This window comes from Protopterus annectens, chromosome 7.part0 (assembly GCF_019279795.1).
Source record: "Protopterus annectens isolate FY-2018-M chromosome 7.part0, PAN1.0, whole genome shotgun sequence".
Taxonomy (NCBI): Eukaryota; Metazoa; Chordata; order Ceratodontiformes; family Protopteridae; genus Protopterus; species Protopterus annectens.
Genome location: NC_056739.1, coordinates 654,367,530 through 654,386,616, shown reverse-complemented (window position 1 = coordinate 654,386,616; position 19,087 = coordinate 654,367,530).

Here is a 19,087-nt window from a genome sequence, read left to right as displayed (position 1 = left end):
GGGCCACAGAGGCATTCATAGGCCTGATGAGTCTGATCTGTGAGGCAATGGAGCCAATCATAATGGAACTCAACATTTAAGACATTGGGAACCTTCACACAATTGATCACACCCAGTTTGGCTTCATCAAAGGCAGATCATGCCTCCAGAACTGGGTGGATTTCTTTGAGACAGTTACTCAGGCTGCAGATGATTGAAAGGAGCTCCACACAGCCTACCTATACCTCGCTAAGGCCTTTGACACCATTCCCTAGTCAGGTATCATAAATGAACTCACCAACCTGGGCACAAATCCATACATCACAAGATGGATTGCAAACTGGTTCACAGATAGATCCCACAAATTAAGAGTTGCTGGCTACATGTCAGAATCTAAACCGGTAACAACTGATGTCCCCCAGGGTTCAGTCCTGGGGCCCCTCCTGTTTGGTATATATTTCTCAGAAGTACATGCCAACACAGGAGGGTTGTGGTTGACTAAGTTTGCTGGGAACTGTAAAGTATGTGCCATAATAGATTCCCCGGATGACACAAATATTCTCCAGAAGGGACTCTATGAGACTGATGTGTGGTGTCAGAATCATGGCCTCAAGCTCAATGCAAAAGAATGCATAGTAAGCCCCTTTTGGAAAAACAAAGTACCCACAAACTACCACATAGGTGTTACCCCCTAAAACTGATGAGGTAATAAGGGATCTGGGGACACAAGTAGATAGTCATCTTTCCTTTGACAACCATGTTGCCAATGTGATTAGGAAATCCTATGTGGCCCACCTAATCAACAAAGGGTTTGCATCAAGATCAAAAGAGGTAGTGGTGGCCCTCTACTCTTAAGTCATCAGACCCATCATTGAGTACAATGCACCATTTTTGATGTACTCGACTAGGCATATCCAGCAGCTGGAGAGACCACAGAGGTACCTCACCAAGAGGATTACTGGCCTCAAACAGTTGTGTTATGCAACACAACTGGAAAAAACTAAATCTGTTCTCTGTTGCATACCGTCTACTCAGAGGCAAACTCTGCTTAACATACAGAGCCATGTCCAACGCATAACTGTTGAACATGCTCCATCTAAGGAAAACAAAATTGAGTCGCACTACACACTCCAGGGATATGAACCTCATCACAACAATGAATACAACATGCTGGAGGGAAAGAGTACCATCCGAGAGACTTGCCTTACTGTGGGACAGAGTCCCAATGTACATAAGACAGAGCCCCTCACTGACAATCTTCAATAGGTACCTTGATGAGTGAATGGGAAACAGACAATTCATGCTGGGGATCACATCAGCAGCCCAACTAGATAGGGGCTTAGGGTGTACTAACTATTAGAACTAGGGCTTAGGAGACTAACCAATGGGGTAGTGAAAGCTGCACAACTTGCCTAGGCTAATATATACCTTTGTGAAGATAGTCTACTACATATCTATGAACCTATGTGACAGGTACATGTCTACAGATAGTAGATGTGTACTTCATTGTACAGTCATGTTGTACAGCAGGCACATGCACCACATACTCTATAATGCTTACAGATACTAGTGGCTATTATGTACAGTGGGTGAGATGTGCACCTCATGTCTTTTGTACCGTTGGGATGTGTGCTGGGTGAGAAAGTCCTGGATGGCTCCTTGTCTTGGTCACCCTCTTACACACATCTCTGCCCATCTATATTTGGCTTATTATACTGTGTTCCCCCTACATATATAGGTACATAGGTAGGTAGGTAATAGGCTATCTGCCTGAAGGCATATATTAGTATGGCCAGAGTGTGCAGCTATCACCACACTCGGGGTTAGTTCCCTATGCCTCTGTGTAGTAGAGCTGATGAAGTGATCCATGGTGTGAAAGTTCAGTTTCACATACACTCATCAAGGCTCCTCTGGAAGAGTGTCAGTGAGGGACTCAGCTTAATGTAGGTTGGGAGCCTGTTCCAAAGTAAGGGAAGTCTGTGAGTTAGTAATGTATCCTTCCAACATGTTCTGTTTATTGTTGTGATGATTATATCCCTAGAGCATGTGGCACAGTGAGCTTGGGTTTACTTCAGATAGAGCATGTACATCGGTTCTGCATTGAACATGGACCTGTATGTTGGGCAGAGATCGCCAGAGTAGACAGTATGCAACAGAGTACAGATTGAGTTACTTCAGTCTTGTTGCATGGGGCAACTGTTTGAGGCCAGTAATCCTCTTGTTGAAGTACTTCAGTGGTCTTTCCAGCTGCTGAAGGTGCCTAGTCAGATACATTGCAAGTGTGTCATGGTACTCTCTGATGGGTTTGATGACTGATGAGTGGAGGGAACCTCCTTTGACCTACATGCAAAAGCTTAGGCAATTAGTGGGGACACATAGCATGATTTTCTAACCACTTTGTGAATGTGTTTGTGAAAGTAGAGATGACTATCCACATGTGTCCATAGATCCCTTATTATTACGTCCATATTTAGGGTGTTGGCACCTATGTGGTATTTGTATGACTGTAACTCGAGGCCATAATTTTGACACCACATCTGTCTGACTGAGACCCTTTTTGAGGATGTCTCTGTTATCCCAAGCATCGATTATGACAACCTTTTTGCAGTCATCCACAAACTTTGCTAACAATAGCCCTTGTGTGTTTGACTATACTTTTAAAAAGTATACACCAGACAGGAGGGGTCCCAGGACTGAGCCATGGGGGACAGCAGTTGTTACCAGCTTACAGTCCAACAGGGAGACCACAATTCTTACCTTGTGGGATCTATCTGTGCCCCAGTTGGTAATCCATCAGATGACATACGTGTTTATGCACAGGCTGTTGATTTTGTGGATATGACATGTGTGTGTGGGATGTTGGAAAAGGGCTTTTGAAGGTCTGTGTAGGCCGTGTGGAGCTCATTTTATTGATGTATGTCCTGGGTAACTGCCTTGAAAACAGTCTAGCAGGTTTAGGGACCATGATCTGCCCCTGACCAAAACAAAATGCGTAGGGTTCGGTGTTTGTGGGCTCCCAATAGCTCTGTTTATGAGTTCCATAATGATGGACTCCATGGCTTTGTAGATCAGGCTTATTAGGCTTATAAGACTATAGTTCCCATGGTCTGTTATGCACCAACACTTGTGGAGTATGCCAAACGTTGCTGTAACCCATTCAGCAGTTTCATATCCTGTACAGAGGGTGAGTCTCAACAGACTGTTCAGGTGCAGGGTCTGTTTGTTTTGGAGTTCACATATGACACAGCCAGGGACACTACGTCATCCCATAGACGCCGTTTTTAGGTTTGGATAGAGCTGTTTAACCATTGTATATGTGATTTCTGGGTTTTCACAATCTTCAGGTATGGTAATGGGCCCTTTTGTCAGTGAGAGGGGGGTTAAATATGTATGAACCTGTCTGACAAGATGTTGGCAATGTCAGTCATGTATTCATTTACACTTTGCACTAACTCAGAACATATATGAGTTTACAATGTTATTTATGACATAGCTAAAGAAAGCTTCATGGTTCACTATGGGATCTTTGGCAATATGTTTGGCAGAGCTTGGCTTGAATAATGTTAGGAGTGCTCATTGTTTCTTGATGATACTGATTGGAGATTTATTGATCTTCTTTGGATTTTAACTTTCTTTGAACAACTTAAGTACTTGTATTACATAGTTTGATTATGACAGGGGTCCAATATATTATATGGGTCTGTTTTCATATCACTGTGTGCGCAAGGCAGGATTGGTGAATAGTGACATGTGTCTGGAGTAAGAACTGCAACTTCCAGATATGTGTGGCCCACTGCTGTACTCAGACATGTGAGCATGCCCAGTATGACCTTTCAGTATGTTGTTGACTGACATTTGCTTCATTTGTTTAAGTGTGTGAGCATGCCCAGTATGACCTTACAGTATGTTGTTGACTGAAATTTGCTAAATTTGTTGTGTGTGAGCATGCCCACTATGGGCATATATATTATATGTGTGTGAAAAATCAAGTTGGTTTTTACTTCAGGGCTCACCTTTGTGTTGTACATCGAAAGGAAGCACACTGTGCCTGCAGGGCTTCCATGAGTCAGTTTGCATAGACTTATCAACATTTCTTCATACAGGGGAGACAGCTATTATTTGTACATTTCCACCCTGGGGGGGGGTTACACCTGATTGTTACTGTGGGTGTACATAGGATGAGGGATCACTAGTGATATCTGCATTGCTTACTGTACTTATTTCCTTGTTTCACTTGAAAGAAAGTTACTGTTTGTCGTTTTTGCATTTAAGTTACCTGTAACACATTGCACTTAAGTTACCTGGCACTTGCTCACTAAAGCAATTAAACAAGTCAGCACTAAAAATTAAAGGCACTACACCCTCACTCCCCACTGGCCTTGGTTTTCAATTATTCAGGAATTCCCAATATTATTCTAGCATGTGCAAAGGTCAGTTGTCAATCTCCTCTCTGGTCCAGCTGGTGAATCTGGGAATCTTGAGGCAATGTTACAACTGCCTCATGTACACAGACAACCCTCTCCTCCTCCCAACAAATTCCAACACATGTGAGAGATGCGACCATATAGCCAAACTGGAGGCTAAGCTCTCTCAACTCAGTACTGGCATAACCAGTCAGGAGGAGAAGGAAACCACACTCACTACAATTCCAGTCTCACATAGACCTACCACGACAGCAAACCAAACACATAATCACACAAAAACATACTCGGAGGCTCTAAATAAAGATCTGCCGAAGCAGCAGAGACCTCCAAAGCAGACACCCAAGCAGCCGCTACCCCAAAACAAAACACGTGCAACACATATCTCACAAAGCCAGTGTGCCAAACAGTCACAGCCCTTAAGACTAAACAACACACCTGATGCACTTGTAATAGGTGACTATCGTCAGACACACTGACGTCCCGCTCACCAGGCTGAACAAGGAGAGGGTCACGGTGAGCAGCCTGTTGGGTGCTAGGATCCGGCACATAACACAAGCACTCAGGTCACTCCAAGGCAAGTACAAATATGACTCAGTCATTGTCCATGCTGGTGTGAATGACCTGAGATGTACCTCCCTGGACTACATGAAAAGAGACATAAAGGAGCTCTCTGAGCATGTAGCCCAGGCCGGTATGACCCTGACCTTGAGTAGCATCTTACCCTCACCAAGAATGATGCCACAATATGAAGACAAGATGATGAATTTCAACAATTGGCTTAAGTACTGGTGTCATTCAAAGGGGATCCAATGCCTGTCAGCTTGGGATGATATGCTCGACAAGCCACGATGCTTCGCTAGGGACGGCTTGCACCTGTCACCCTGAGCTGGATATTGGCAAATGCTCTTGCTACCCCAGTAGTGCCTTTTTTAGGCAAGGCTCAAAAGGCAAACCCACCTCCATAGGTATCACAAGGGATAAGAAACTAAGAGTAATGCTACTCAACACCAGAAGTCTAAACCTCAAGATGCATGCATCGAAACTCTCCTTAGCATGGAGAACATCGATATCTGTGCAGTAACAGAAACCTGATTCAGGGCTCCCAGAGCACCCCAGCACTACCAGGTTATACCTCATACCATGCTTTTCAGCCCCAAAACTTGGACCGAACCACAAAAGGAGGGGGAGTATCGATATTCATCAAAGATACCCACACCTCCAGGTTGGAGGCAAAGCACGAAGCATCAGAGACTATCCATGTGCAACTAACAGTGGGTAAAACTGCCTTCCAGTTTATAGCCTGCTACAGACCACCCTCCCAAACCCAGGAACCCCACTCAGCCTTCCTGAGAACACTGGAAAATATGAAGGTCTCTCCAAACACCATTATATTGGGCGACTTCAACTACCCAAACATAGACTGGGAGCATTACTCTAGCTCCAACACCCTAGCCCAAAGGTTCCTAGAATTTATAAACTCAGATGCTATGGAACAACTTGTTACCACTCCCACAAGAGGGGAAAACATACTGGACCTGATCATCACCAACATGGGGACTCTATGCTCCAGACCAGAAGTGTATCCCTCACTGGTAAGATCAGACCATAAACTAATCTCACTGGATATTCACATCCCGACCCCACCCCCTGCCCAGAAAACCACAGTGAAAAACTTCTCTAAAGCAAATTTCACACTCCTCAAAACTGAGGTGGAATCCTTCAAAGCCCCGAGCCTGTGGAAAATACGGCCCAGACCACAGAATCCTTTATAAACGCATTCTATGAACACCTTCAGGAATGCATGGATCATGCGATCCCAAATAAAACCAAGACCCAATCCTCCAAAGGCAGACATCCTGTCTGGTGGACCCCAGCCATAAACAAACTATACAATAGAAGGAGGAAGCTACTAAATGATAGAGCAAAATCCCCAAAAGGAAGGCATCACTGATCAGTATTAGCAAAAACTACGGGCACTCATAAAATTGTCTAAGGCCAGCTTTGAGAGAAATTGCACAGGACACTAAGGATAATCACAAGGCTTTCTTTAGTTATGTTAGGAACCTGGGTGGTAATTCCCAGATATGCTCAGAATTAGTCCAAAATGACAAAAAATACACCGAACCCACAGACATTGCCAACATCCTAGCTGACAGGTTCAGCGGAAAGTCCCCCCCACCAAAAGGGCAAATATCTATCCCAGCAGAGTGCTGCCCCCCTGACATCTCAGATGCTCAGGTAAGAGCCGTCCTCTCCAAAGCAAAAAACACAGCATCAATGGGACCAGATGGTGTCCCGGGCTGCGTCCTACATGAACTCCAAGAAGAGCTAAACCCAAACATAAAACTACTGTTCAATCTCTGCCTTACTACAGGATATGTGCCCAAAGAGTGGCGTACAGCAACAGTGGTCCCTCGCGATAAAGGTGGTGCCTCAATGGATCCTGGAAACTATCGCCCCATAAGCCTGACTAGCTTGGTCTGCAAAGCTATGAAAAGGATCATCATGGACCTCATAAATAAAGATATTGGGGACCTACAAACACTGGATCCTACCCAGTTTGGCTTTGTTAAGGGCAGATCCTGCCTCTTAAACCTGGTTGATTTCTTTGAAACAGTCACCAAGGCCATTGATGAGGGGAAGGTGGTCCACACAGCCTACCTGGACCTCACAAAAGCCTTCGATACAATACCCCACTCGGGCATTATAGATAAGCTCACCAGCTTAAATATAAACCCCTATGTCACTAGATGGATTGCAAACTGGCTCAAGGACAGAACCCACATGGTTAGAATTGCTGGAGCCATGTCAGACTCCAAACCAGTTACAAGTGGTGTCCCACAACGCTCAGTCCTGGGACCTCTCTTGTTCGGTATATATTTCTCAGAGGTACAGGCCAACATGGAAGGACTGTGGCTGACCAAGTTCACAGATGACTGCAAACTGGGCCATAATCGACTCTCCAGCCGCACAAGCATCCTCCAAAAGGGCCTCATAGAAACAGATAACTGGTGCCAGAGCCATGGCCTCAAGCTAAATGCCAAAAGTGTATAGGCATGCGCTTTGGCAAAAACAGTGCCCACAAATTACCACATAGGTGGTAATCCATTAAGTACAGAAGAAGTAATTAGGGACCTGGGGACCCAAGTTGATAGCAATTTCTCATTTGACAACCACGTGGCCAAAGTGGTTAGAAAAACATTTTATATAGCCCACCTAATCATGAAGGGATTCACATCTAGATCAGGGGAGGTCATCGTGCCTCTTTACTCATCCATCATCAGGCCCATAATGGAGTACAATGCCCCTTTTGGGATGTACCTTACCAGACACCTGCAGCAACTGGAAAGACCCCAAAAGTACCTCACCAAGAGGATCAAAGGGCTCAAACACATGCCATATGCTGCCCGGTTAAAGAAACTCCAGCTCTACTCAGTGGCATACCGCCTGTTCAGAGGCGATCTGTGCCCGACGTATAAAGCCATGTCCAATCCGGAATTAATGGACATGCTGCACCTCAGAAAATCCAAATCCCATCGAGCTACGCTCGAGAGACTTGAACCTCAGCACTAAAATAAATAGGACATGTTGGAGGGACAGATTCATAACCCAGAGGCTCCCTTCATTCTGGAATAAAATCCCAGTCCAGGTTAGGCAGAGTCCCTCATTGACTCTCTTCAAGAGGAATCTTGATGAGTGGATGGGAGATCGTAGGTTTACCCTGGGTATCACTTCTGTGTCACTGTTAGACAGAGGCACAGTATACTAACCTCGAAAAAGGGCATAGCAAAATAAATTTAAAATGGGTGGTGAAAGCCAAACACATTCTGGCTAGGCTTATAAATGCCCTAGGGCAGATAGCCTAGTATGAACCTATGAACCTATGATACATCTGACACTTATACACATTTGCTAGGCCTCCACTGCTATGTCAGGTACTCCATTTCAGTCTGTACTGTTGCCTATCGTACTGGCTTGAGGCATACCACTGTACTGCAGACCTTAGCTTCCAATTACACGCATATTAGTTTGTGACTTCATAGCCTACCCAACCCACATCACACTGCCTGGCCTGCTATTATCTGTCTGCATAGGCCTGGGAGGAGGTTACCCACAGGCCTCTTCAGAGGGCATGATACAGCATTTGTTTGTGTTAGCGTTTGTATACAACTTTCCTACTGGTTATGACTGTTAGGTATGTGACCCCCCCCCCCCAAATGGTATGTGTGAGTGACTTAAGTTATGTCTGTGCCAGTATTTAGGGTGGTGCTGAAGGGCTGCCTATGTTGGATGCACATAGTACACTCCCTATACATGTTTGAAAACAGGTAGTGTCAAGTTAGTCATCCCTTTTACTGTATGTGCGCATCAGAGAGAGGTGTCATTTCCAGGGTTCCTACTGAGTCAGTGAATGTGCTATGTGTTGCCTCTTTGCCAAGGCCAGGGCATACTGGGCATGCCTCTTTCTGCCTACTGGGGCAGGCTCAGGTTGTTCCTCCTCCCAGTCACGCTATGCCTGTGCAGGCCTTGGCAATGGTGAGGGGCTGTTTGTCCCTGCCCCATGCTGTTCCTGCTGAAGCTTTTTCTGCAGGATCATATTATATAGCATGGCACATACCATAACAATTTGGGTACATGTAGTTGGTGAGTACTGCAAGGCTCCACCAGATGTGTCCAGGCACTGGAACCATGACTTGAGCATCCCAAACACACCAATCCCTCAGAGCCACATGCTCCAGGGATCTAAACCTTGTCATCACAATAAACAAAACATGCTGGAGGGATAGATTCCTGACCCAGGGACTCCCCAGACTCTGGAATAGATTGCCCATACATGTCAAGCAGAGTGCCTTTTTGGCCCTCTTCAAAAGAAACCTTGACAATTGGATGGGAGAAAGGAAATTCACCCCGGGGATTACGTCAGTTGCCCTGGTAGACAGGCGTCCAGGGAAGTAAATAGTGTGGGAAGAAATAGCCAGGGAATTGTTATGGCTAGGCTTGTATAGGCCCTAGGGCTGATAGCCTAGTACCAACCTATGAACCTATGAACACACTCTATTATGATTCTTGTTTGTGCGTCTGCCTCATTATGGAGTTCTTGTTCAGGTGTGTTTGCATTTCTGATGGGTGTCATCAGCCACGGCTCCAGTGTGTACCCAGCATCCCCCTCTAGGTGACCATCAGGGATGTCCTCATTGGCAAATCTCTGGTACAGCTGCGTCATATGCCAGATGTGGGAATTGTGATAGCTTCCAGGGCAGCCAGCACACACATTCATTATTATGCCCTGGGCATCGCACACGACCTGGCAGTTGATGGAGGGGAAGCCCTTGCGGTTTATATAGACCCTACCCTGCTCACCAGGTGGTGCTTTGATGCATATGTGCATGCAGTCTATAGCACCCACTACCTCAGGGTATTCTGCTATTTAGTGGAACAGTTGAATATTGCTGGCCAATGCCTTACAGGTGCTGGTGAAATATATGTGCTCACCGACATGTGCTGACATGGCATCCAGGAACTGGTGGAGTACCCTGGATGATGATGCCTGTGAAATCCCCATCATATCACCAGTTGGTCTTTGGAAGGTACCTGTAGCTAGTATTCTTAGGCCAACACATACCTTGGTATCCACTGGGATGGGTTCCCCTCTGTTGGTTCGGTGTGTGAGGTGTGGCCGGCACAGCTCAACAATATGCTGTAGGAGGTCCCTGTCCACCCTATAGCGCTCCACTATCTCCAGCTCATGTAGCCCGTGGTAGGTTACCCTGGGTCTGTACACTCTTCTCCATCTCCTCACTGTGGGTTGCTCAGCAGCATTCACAACATCACCACCTTACACATGTTGGTTTATGATAGCAAGTGCAGCCCCTAACATTTTGTCTGACTTAAGCTTTTTAAGCTTTCCCTCTTTGTATACTGCAGTGTTGCAGAATTCTTGAGAAAAAAACTGGGGGGAATGGTGTTTGCCAAATTTAAAATGCTGGGCTGGGCTGGGCTAGTGTACTGCCTGTGTAATTGGCTAATGCTGATTGATTTCTTCTGGCAGCTCTGCTAGTTCTCCTTGGTTAACTTCCTGCTACTTCTTTTCCTTCCTTTTGCCTTTCTGTTTCTGCCCAGGGGGAAGCACTGTGCAAATGAGCGCAAATGCGCACCAATGCACGCACATGCTGTGTGCATGTTTGCAAGGAGTTTCCTATCTTATAACAGTGTGCACCTTGAGTTTGAGGTTTTCAAATAGGATAACTGTAGACATGTCTCTGCAATCCTGAGCAACGCAGGGCAAACACAAGCCACTGTGCTCCAATTAGCTTACAACCTGTCTGACACACCCCCTCATGATGTCACCTATATTATAGTCTTATACTCACCTACTCCAAATCTTACACTCTTGGGACATGCCTCACATATTGGGGAAAATTGGGATTCACTATCCTTATCCTCATTTGCATAGGATTGCCTAGTAATGCATGGTTACATCTCTCACACTGAGCTTCCCCCCCTTAGCAACCACTAGTCAGTAGCCATTTTGTCTTCAGCCTGCCATTCACCTGCATGGCAGAATAAGCTTTTTAGTGAAAATGCCTATTTTTGGCTTTTTTAAAATGATTTTCTTGTTTTTTTAAGTGCCGCATGTTTGTGCTGTGCTGCGCTATGCTTAAACATCGGAGATCGGGGGAAAAAGTTAAATTTTTATGTTTTTAAACATTTTGCACTGCAAATGGCCTTATATTTGGCCATTGGCATGCTTCCTCAACTGTATGCATCCTTTATTTGGAGCTGTCATAGCTCCATTTAGCTATTTGCAGAAATGTACTCTGTTACCAACAGAGTACATTTCAGCGGCTAACACTAATCTTTCATGGACAGGTGAGTGTTTGCTGGATCTCACATTTACCTCATTTGCATGGATTTCACCAGCAAATGAGGTAATTTGCATGCCATGATGCTGTCCGTGCAAGACTAGCTTGAGCAGTTCTCATGCACGCCCCTACAGGCTGTTCCTGGATCACACGGCAGACATCTTGCCTGTGTGACATCATACACTACTCTAACACTCCATGCAAGCTTTTGAGAATCCGGGGGTAAGTATTTTTATTAACTTACATTGTGGCTGGACAATCAATGTTTTTTTTTTAATTGATCTGAGAGTGCTTATACTTGCTTTGATAATTACCAGGGCCACTTCAAAAAACTGGCTGCTTAATTCATTTGCTACTATTTGTTTTAATATTTAATTTTCATAATTGGACACCTCTTTAAAAGGGCATGAAGACACTTTGATTGGCGGCAGCATTACTGTATTATTTTGGGGAAGGGACAGAGCTGGAAATTTGTGTCAGGATTTCCCAGAACTGTTGGGATGCATGAGATTTAATTTATTTAAGTGTGAGTGTATCAAGAGGTCTTAAACTGGGACAAATTGATCTGAAGTTTGCAATAAGGAGTTACATTAGGGGTGGTCAGAAGTATACCGTCCAGTCCCAGATTATAGAGCACGTTCCGGTTGTGCTCTCAGAGGAAAATTGTGAAATATTACTCCCGTTTAAGTGACAGTCTCACATTGGAGTCAGTAGTGGGGATTGAAGCTCCTTAGTTACTGACCCAGGATAGTAAGGGATATCACATTTATTAGTGGCAGTCCGGTGGGATATTGTCCAGGCATCATAGAAGCAGTTTGGGAAATAGCGCAAAATATTGAGTGTCTCACTGCTTCTCTTCCAAACAGTTTGTGGTACCAGCCAAGTATATTTAATTCAAATTTGAATTTTTGTACTGTTAAGATCCATTTACCGATGATCTCAAATTTTCGCTCTGTTTACAAAGCCCACTTTTTAGCTCCTCAAAAGCTCTGCAAGCCCTTTCTCAAAGGAGTTTTCCTTCTTTGGACTCCAATCAGAGAACCATTTCTTTACGTGATCTCAACTTTGTGCTAGAAGTTTTAATTGTCATCCTTTGCACCAGCATATTCAGCCACATTAAAGTTTCTTTTTCGGAAAACTTTGTTTTAAATGGGTATTTCTTCTGCAAGAAGAGTTTTGGAGTTACTGGCTTTATCTTCTTTTTCTCCTTACTAAGGTTACAATGACAGGGTGCCTCTATATGCTAACCTCTCATTATATTTGCTTCTGATGCAAATATAAGCCAGCCTATCCATTCATCAGCATTTTTCCAAACCATTCCAACAGAGATGAATACACTTTTTTGATAGCTTGGATGTGCACAGACAATTAAGATTCTACCTGCACAGAACTAGATCCCTTGGGAAGGATTCACAACTTTTCTTTTGTGGCCAATAAGCTTGGTTCAAGAATGTCTAAAGTCACCCTTTTTAGGTGGCTTTCTGATTGCTTATGCTACATTTACTCAGCACACATTCGCCCTTTATCTTACAGACCTGAAGCCCACCTCTACTTTTCTTTAGAAATTATTAATTTATTTATTTGCTGCTTTTGTTTACTAGTCAAGTATGACTGGGTGCATGTCCCATTTTTGTTGAAGGCCCTGGGGAAACGTTCCATTTTACAGAATGAGTAGAAGGCAGTTGTACAAGATTTACATAATAAATGTGCATATATGCATAAATTAACGATATGATAGTTAATTAAAAAAGTAATAAATGTAATTGCATAGAATAGTAAATGTAGATATATAGAATAAATAAGCTTGTATATAAGTGTAATGATATGACAGTTCAAGAAATGTGACAGTTAAATATTATCTAATATCAGGCTTGTATTAAGTAGGAGACAGTGAAGTAATCATAGGTTGAAGAAGGTTACACATTTTGAAGGAGTATTAAGGAAGTCCAGGTAAAAGGGATAGAGAGAGAGTAGTGGACGGGGGGGGGGGGTAGTTGATTGTCATATAGTTAGGGATTGTGAAGAAGTACCTTTATTACAGACAGTTTCATTGAAGAGTGGTGACAGTAGGGGTTTAGAGATTATCCAGAAAAATCACATGTACAGATTTAGCAACTGAGTACATAGGCAGGACTTTGAGTCATGCTGTTTTGTTTGTAGTAACATTTCTCAAGTATGTTTAGCAAGGTTACTTGGATGTTGTTAAGGATGGGAGCAGAATACATTAGAGTAGACAAGGGGAGTGCAGAGAAAGTGGGCAGGATTCATGAAGCCTCCGTGTAAGAGTTACAAGTCTTACACGGAGGCTGCAGTTAAACGGTGTGACGTCAGCATGCCATGCATATTCATGAGGGCATGCTGACTCACACCCAAGGCTAACACGGTCCGTGTAAGAAAGTAGGGGGCGTGTCTGCAGGGCGAGTCCTGCAAATGGACACGCCCCCAGAAGAGGAACAGTCCCAAAAGTAAACCCCCACGAGAGAGTCCGCTTAAATGTCAACAAACACAACACAACACATGCCCCCACAGACTATAAACATAAAATGTAAAAATGAACATGTTATATTTTTTTTTATAAGTTTTAAAGATGTTTGCCTGTAATTGCGCTCGTTTGCGCGGACGGGCGTGCCCGTCGCTTAGCCACTGTTAGCAGTCAGTGGAAAAGCATATAAGATCTAAATATGCAAAGTAAGCCAGAAAGCAATAGCGTAGTGGTAGAGACGTTGGCTGAAGAGGAGGCAGTCACGGTTCGAGCCCCCGCAACATCAATTTTCATTTCTAGTGAAATAAGCACGAAACAATTCTCTGACATATATGTACATATATAAAATTATATTATGTAAAATGTAATAAAATGGGCCATGTATTCTGAAGAAATGTGAGATAATAAAAAAAAAATGTCAGAAGTGCCTATAGCTGAGCTACACTCTAACAAGCTGAGTATATCTGCCCGTAGGTGAGCAGTGGTTTAACAGGTGTAAAATGAGTGACCGGGGTTAAGCAGTGTTGTAACACGCTGAAACTGTGTGCCCGTAGCTGAGCTGAGCGTAATATGCGTGCTGACAGCCAAATGACATGTAAACCAGCGTAACCCATTTGCGCGGAGCTGCGCACCACGCCAACAAGATAACCGGCGGGCAACGTTGAGCAAGCTGTATCAAAATTGCCTTTACACAGACACACCTCCTAGCTTGTGTAGACAGTCATAAAATAAAAAAAAACAACGGCTAGGCTCGAACTCAGGATACCATGCACCATAGTCAAAGTACTGAACCACTAAGCCATGACAGTTGCCCTTAGAAATGCAGTATTAGCATATATATAGGATTGAATGGAAAGAGAAGCATGACAAAGGTTTTGTGAAGCTGATACATTTCCAAAATGGCCAATCACAGATAGGTGCAGGAAAAACGGCATATATAAGCCCCATAGGTGGGAATACACAGCATAACTGATTGTGGAATCGATTTGCAGTCAGGATAGCAGGTGTAGGAGAGGGTAGTTGCTTCCGAGCACAGAGGTGTGGCATTGAGGAGTCCAAATATATGGTTTGGCTCCTCGTCCATGATAATGAGGCCCAACTCATGCAGGGCCAGGTCCTGTGGGGAGCATACAAGGCTGAGGCATGGGACCGGTTGGCACATGATCTCACCAGTGCCACAGGAATACCAAGGACTGGTGAACAAGTCCGTCACCATCATGTGGACCTGAAGAGACGGAAGCAGGACCAACTGAGCTGTTGGATCCAGGAGGCCCGGCAAATGCCTAACTCCCCACTACTGAGTAAGTTACATGTAATTATTTATGTAAGAAATTAACCTAGCTGATATTATGGAGATGTGCATTCCAATATTGCTTCATTTATATTACAGCTGCAGGTGTCCGTTCCATGAATCTTCGAGCCTATGCTGATAGGCTTGTGTGGTTGCACCACCAGGCAGGTTAGTAATTCTCTCCCTGTAACTGTTAAAAAATGTAAGTATGACAGCTTGCAAAAGAGTGCAGTGTAGTCACTTATTAATAAAAAGTTCAAGTAACAGTGTAAGAGAGATTCTGCTAGTACTGTGTGATTACATAAGTGTGATGCAGCCTGTAATCCAAAAATAAAAATGAAACAAGTCTGAAATAAAGATGTTCCACCTGTAATGTAATAGTACATAACCTGCAGCAGGCTGTAAATTACAGATACACAAGCTGAGTATAACACATGTGTGAAATATATCCCAGTTTAAAATCTGAAACATGACACAAGTGAGACTGTTGGAAAGGATTGTTGTAACCAAGTAAAACATGTCAGTAAAGCCTAGAATTAAGTACCATCCTGAATTGTAAAAATAAAACAAGGGAGAGTGTGAGAAAGAGGTATGAATCCACCAATAAAGTTGTAATAACTCCTGAATAAAGTATACTGCAGTCAGTACAGAATGAAATGAATGTGACAGGCACAACCAAAGAGTGAAATGTGTGCAATAAAGTACTGAAGCTGGAATGTCTGTCCCACAATTTGGATATTTTGCTGTACCTTTGCAATATGCAGATAGTATGGTTGTATGAAATACCAAACATCCACAGTTGTCTAGAGCCATATAAATCAAATGTAGCAGGATGCTGTAGCTGAACAGAGCCAGATATGAATGTGTATGAATAAAAATGCAAGGTATATTAATGTAGCAGTAACATTCCCATCACCAACATGCCTACGTTTACACATAGGAAACTGTAGTCAGACCTGTAGGGTGTATATATCTGCAGCTAGTAGAAATGTACATCATATGTATAGGTATTTGAAGTTGTTAATGAAATTCTTCACCCTACCCTATAACCACAAATAATCCATTCCACATGAAATGGGTATGTGTATTCACAATTAATTCCCCTGGACATTTGTCCTGATGGTTTATACATATTTGCATGTACGTTGATGCATGTGCCCTGTTCATACATCCAAACCTGATGGCCTGTTGCCGTCAATCAACCTTGCATGCTGTTGGATTGTGTACTGTTGTTCAAATTAAGCATGCGTTATGCTTGCTGTTCAATGTCTTCAATTTATGGGTGTTTGGTTAATGGGAATACTAATGCATGCTGTTACAATAAATTGTGAATGGTATTGTTTGTTACTAACCCAAACTGTCATAAAATAATGCAAAACATAGGGCGACAGGGAAGGCGGGCTCCAGCGGACCCACCTCTCCCACCTCAGCTGGCGAGTGCACCTGGCACTAGTGCCCAGGCCAGACCCTCGTCCAGTGGCCCTGTGCCACCTTTGGGTGGAAGCACTGCAGGGGATGGGGCTTGTCCCCCCTCTGCAAGTGTGGCCGGAGGAGACCATCCACTCACCCTCCATAGTGTCCGGACTGTGGTGTGTAGGGAGATCAGGCATTCTGTGAGGCACGGGTGGCACAACTCACGGGTGTGCCTGCTGCCCATCCAACACATCCCCCAGCACAGCCCTGTCCTGGGCAGTAAAGGCACAATGGCAACTGCCCATGGGTGGGGATCTCAGTTCCACTGTTGCCATCTGTGGGCTCATGGGCTCGAGATATCCAAACATCCATCCCCGTCAATTGTGTTTCCCCCCCACGTGTCATACACCACCCCTGTATGTGTCTTGTTTGTCTTGTCTGTTAACCTCCCCTACCTACCTCCCCAACTATACCTACTTCCTGTACCTGACATTCCACTCTCACCTGAAAAAATAAATAAATAAATAAAATGGCACTCTGTTCCCACAAAAAAATTACGCCCCATACATAGCTGCCCATTACGCAGACATGTCTGCTGGACATGTAAACTGGCAATTACAATTGGCTGTACAACAAATATTGTTGTCCTCACCCCTCCCTCGGGGGTTGAAGGTTTCAAATATCACACCAAATTACACACATATGCACAGCTGTTGCTGATAAAGAAATGGGCAGCTATGGGCCTATCCTACATCCTTCTTGCAAATCCCGACCTTGTTTTCCTACTGTCCTACCCTCTTTGTGCCCCCTTTTTCATCACTTTCCTATCTCCCCATTTTCTTTTCTTTCAAAGAAATTAGCGCGGGTGTGAGCGACAGTAAGCACTTTTAAGCAGTTGTAAGCGGGTGTGCACTTGTGTGCACTTAGCTAAGCATATGTGCGCGAACCTAAGCAACAGTGCGCATGCGTGAGCTCCGTGCAAACCAGCGCTAACCCGCTTACAACTGCTTAAAAGTGCCTTAGTCACTCTGAATGACAAGGCCTGTAGTCTGCTCAGAAGCAAAATAAAATCCCACTATCAGTCCCAAACCCAGGACCTTGGAAAAAGTAGTCTGCATGACTTACCACTAAGCCATGACTGCTATACAAGAACATTGTGCTGAAATAAATATATCATGAAATAGTAGGAATGACTGTAAAGGGAATATAGGAAGTCTAGTACACAAAGCATGGCATGTATATTTACTGTCAAATCTAGTGGATTTGTAAAATATTACTGTGTGAAGAGAAACAGCCATGCTAGTTGGTAGCTAGCAGGTAATAATGTCACAGTAGCACCTTGCAAGCCACACACATACTCAGAGCAGGATAAACACTGCCATAGTTTAATAGTTAACAGCCCAGACATAGCAACTGTGACTGAGTTACAGGGATGTCCCTGATTTGAAAACAAATGTTAACTGTGCCTCACTGACTCCATGTGAAATGTACTAACAGTAGGCAGAAAGGTGTTGCAACACATGCTATGGTAACTATGAATTACTGAAAGTACGCACCACTTGCACGTCACAAATGGTGTAGTAATACATATGCTCAAGATAACTCACAGTCACAACTGCAGAATATCAGAAAATGTCATGGGTGTATCCCACTAATATGTACCATTCCATGAGGCTGATAAAAGATGCACCTAAGAGTATCTGAGGCCTGCTCAGCAGCATAATCAAATACCCTTCTAAGTGTCAAGGCCCACACCATGGCCAGACCACACTGCATGCAGTACCACCCTACCACAACAAACACAAAGTGAATTGCTGCTCAAACAGATATAGCAAGCATTACAAGCTGTGAATGTAAATGGAAAATAGGAAAGCCATAGCAACACATTACAGTAAAGACACCTAGCAGGCATACAAGGAGTGAATGTAAAGGGCAAATATTGAAGCCATAGCAACAAATTGCAAGAGCCACTGCTATATACCAGTTACACCACAAGTCCCACAGGAAAGCACACACACCCATATAAACAGTATTACTAGTCTTAGGTGTCAGTTTACATTTATTTTATTTTATTTATTTTATTTTACATTTGTTGACCAGGCTAGTCTAGCTGGATATATGTCCATTTTCAGTAGAGGCCCGGGGAGAAAAGCTCCAAACATGAATATTGAGACAGTTAACAATACATAGAACCATTAAGAATAAATACAGAGGTAGCAATGGTCTAGTGAACAGTTATAATAATACATTTGTATACTAAACAGTATTAGTAGAAATTAACTAAACAATTCTATAAAAAACTAAACTAAAAACAATTCTACAAATCACACTAGAAGGTATGAGCAAGTCTTAGTTATGGGAAAGAATATATATGTCATTGTCTTATTTCAGAGGAAGAGTAGTAATTCGATTTGGAAGTAAAGGTTTAAGGAGAAGGGATAGGGTTAAGAATAGAAGGGAAAAAGATGTCAGTCTGGGTTAGTACATGGACAAAGCCAATGAGCTTTCAGATGTTCTTTAAGATGTTTTTTAAAAAGAGAAGTAGAAGCAAGGGTAGATAATTCAGCAGGAAGCTGATTCCAGAATTTTCCTGCAGTGTTTGAGAAAAGTGAATCCCCGGCTTTGTTGTTAGCTT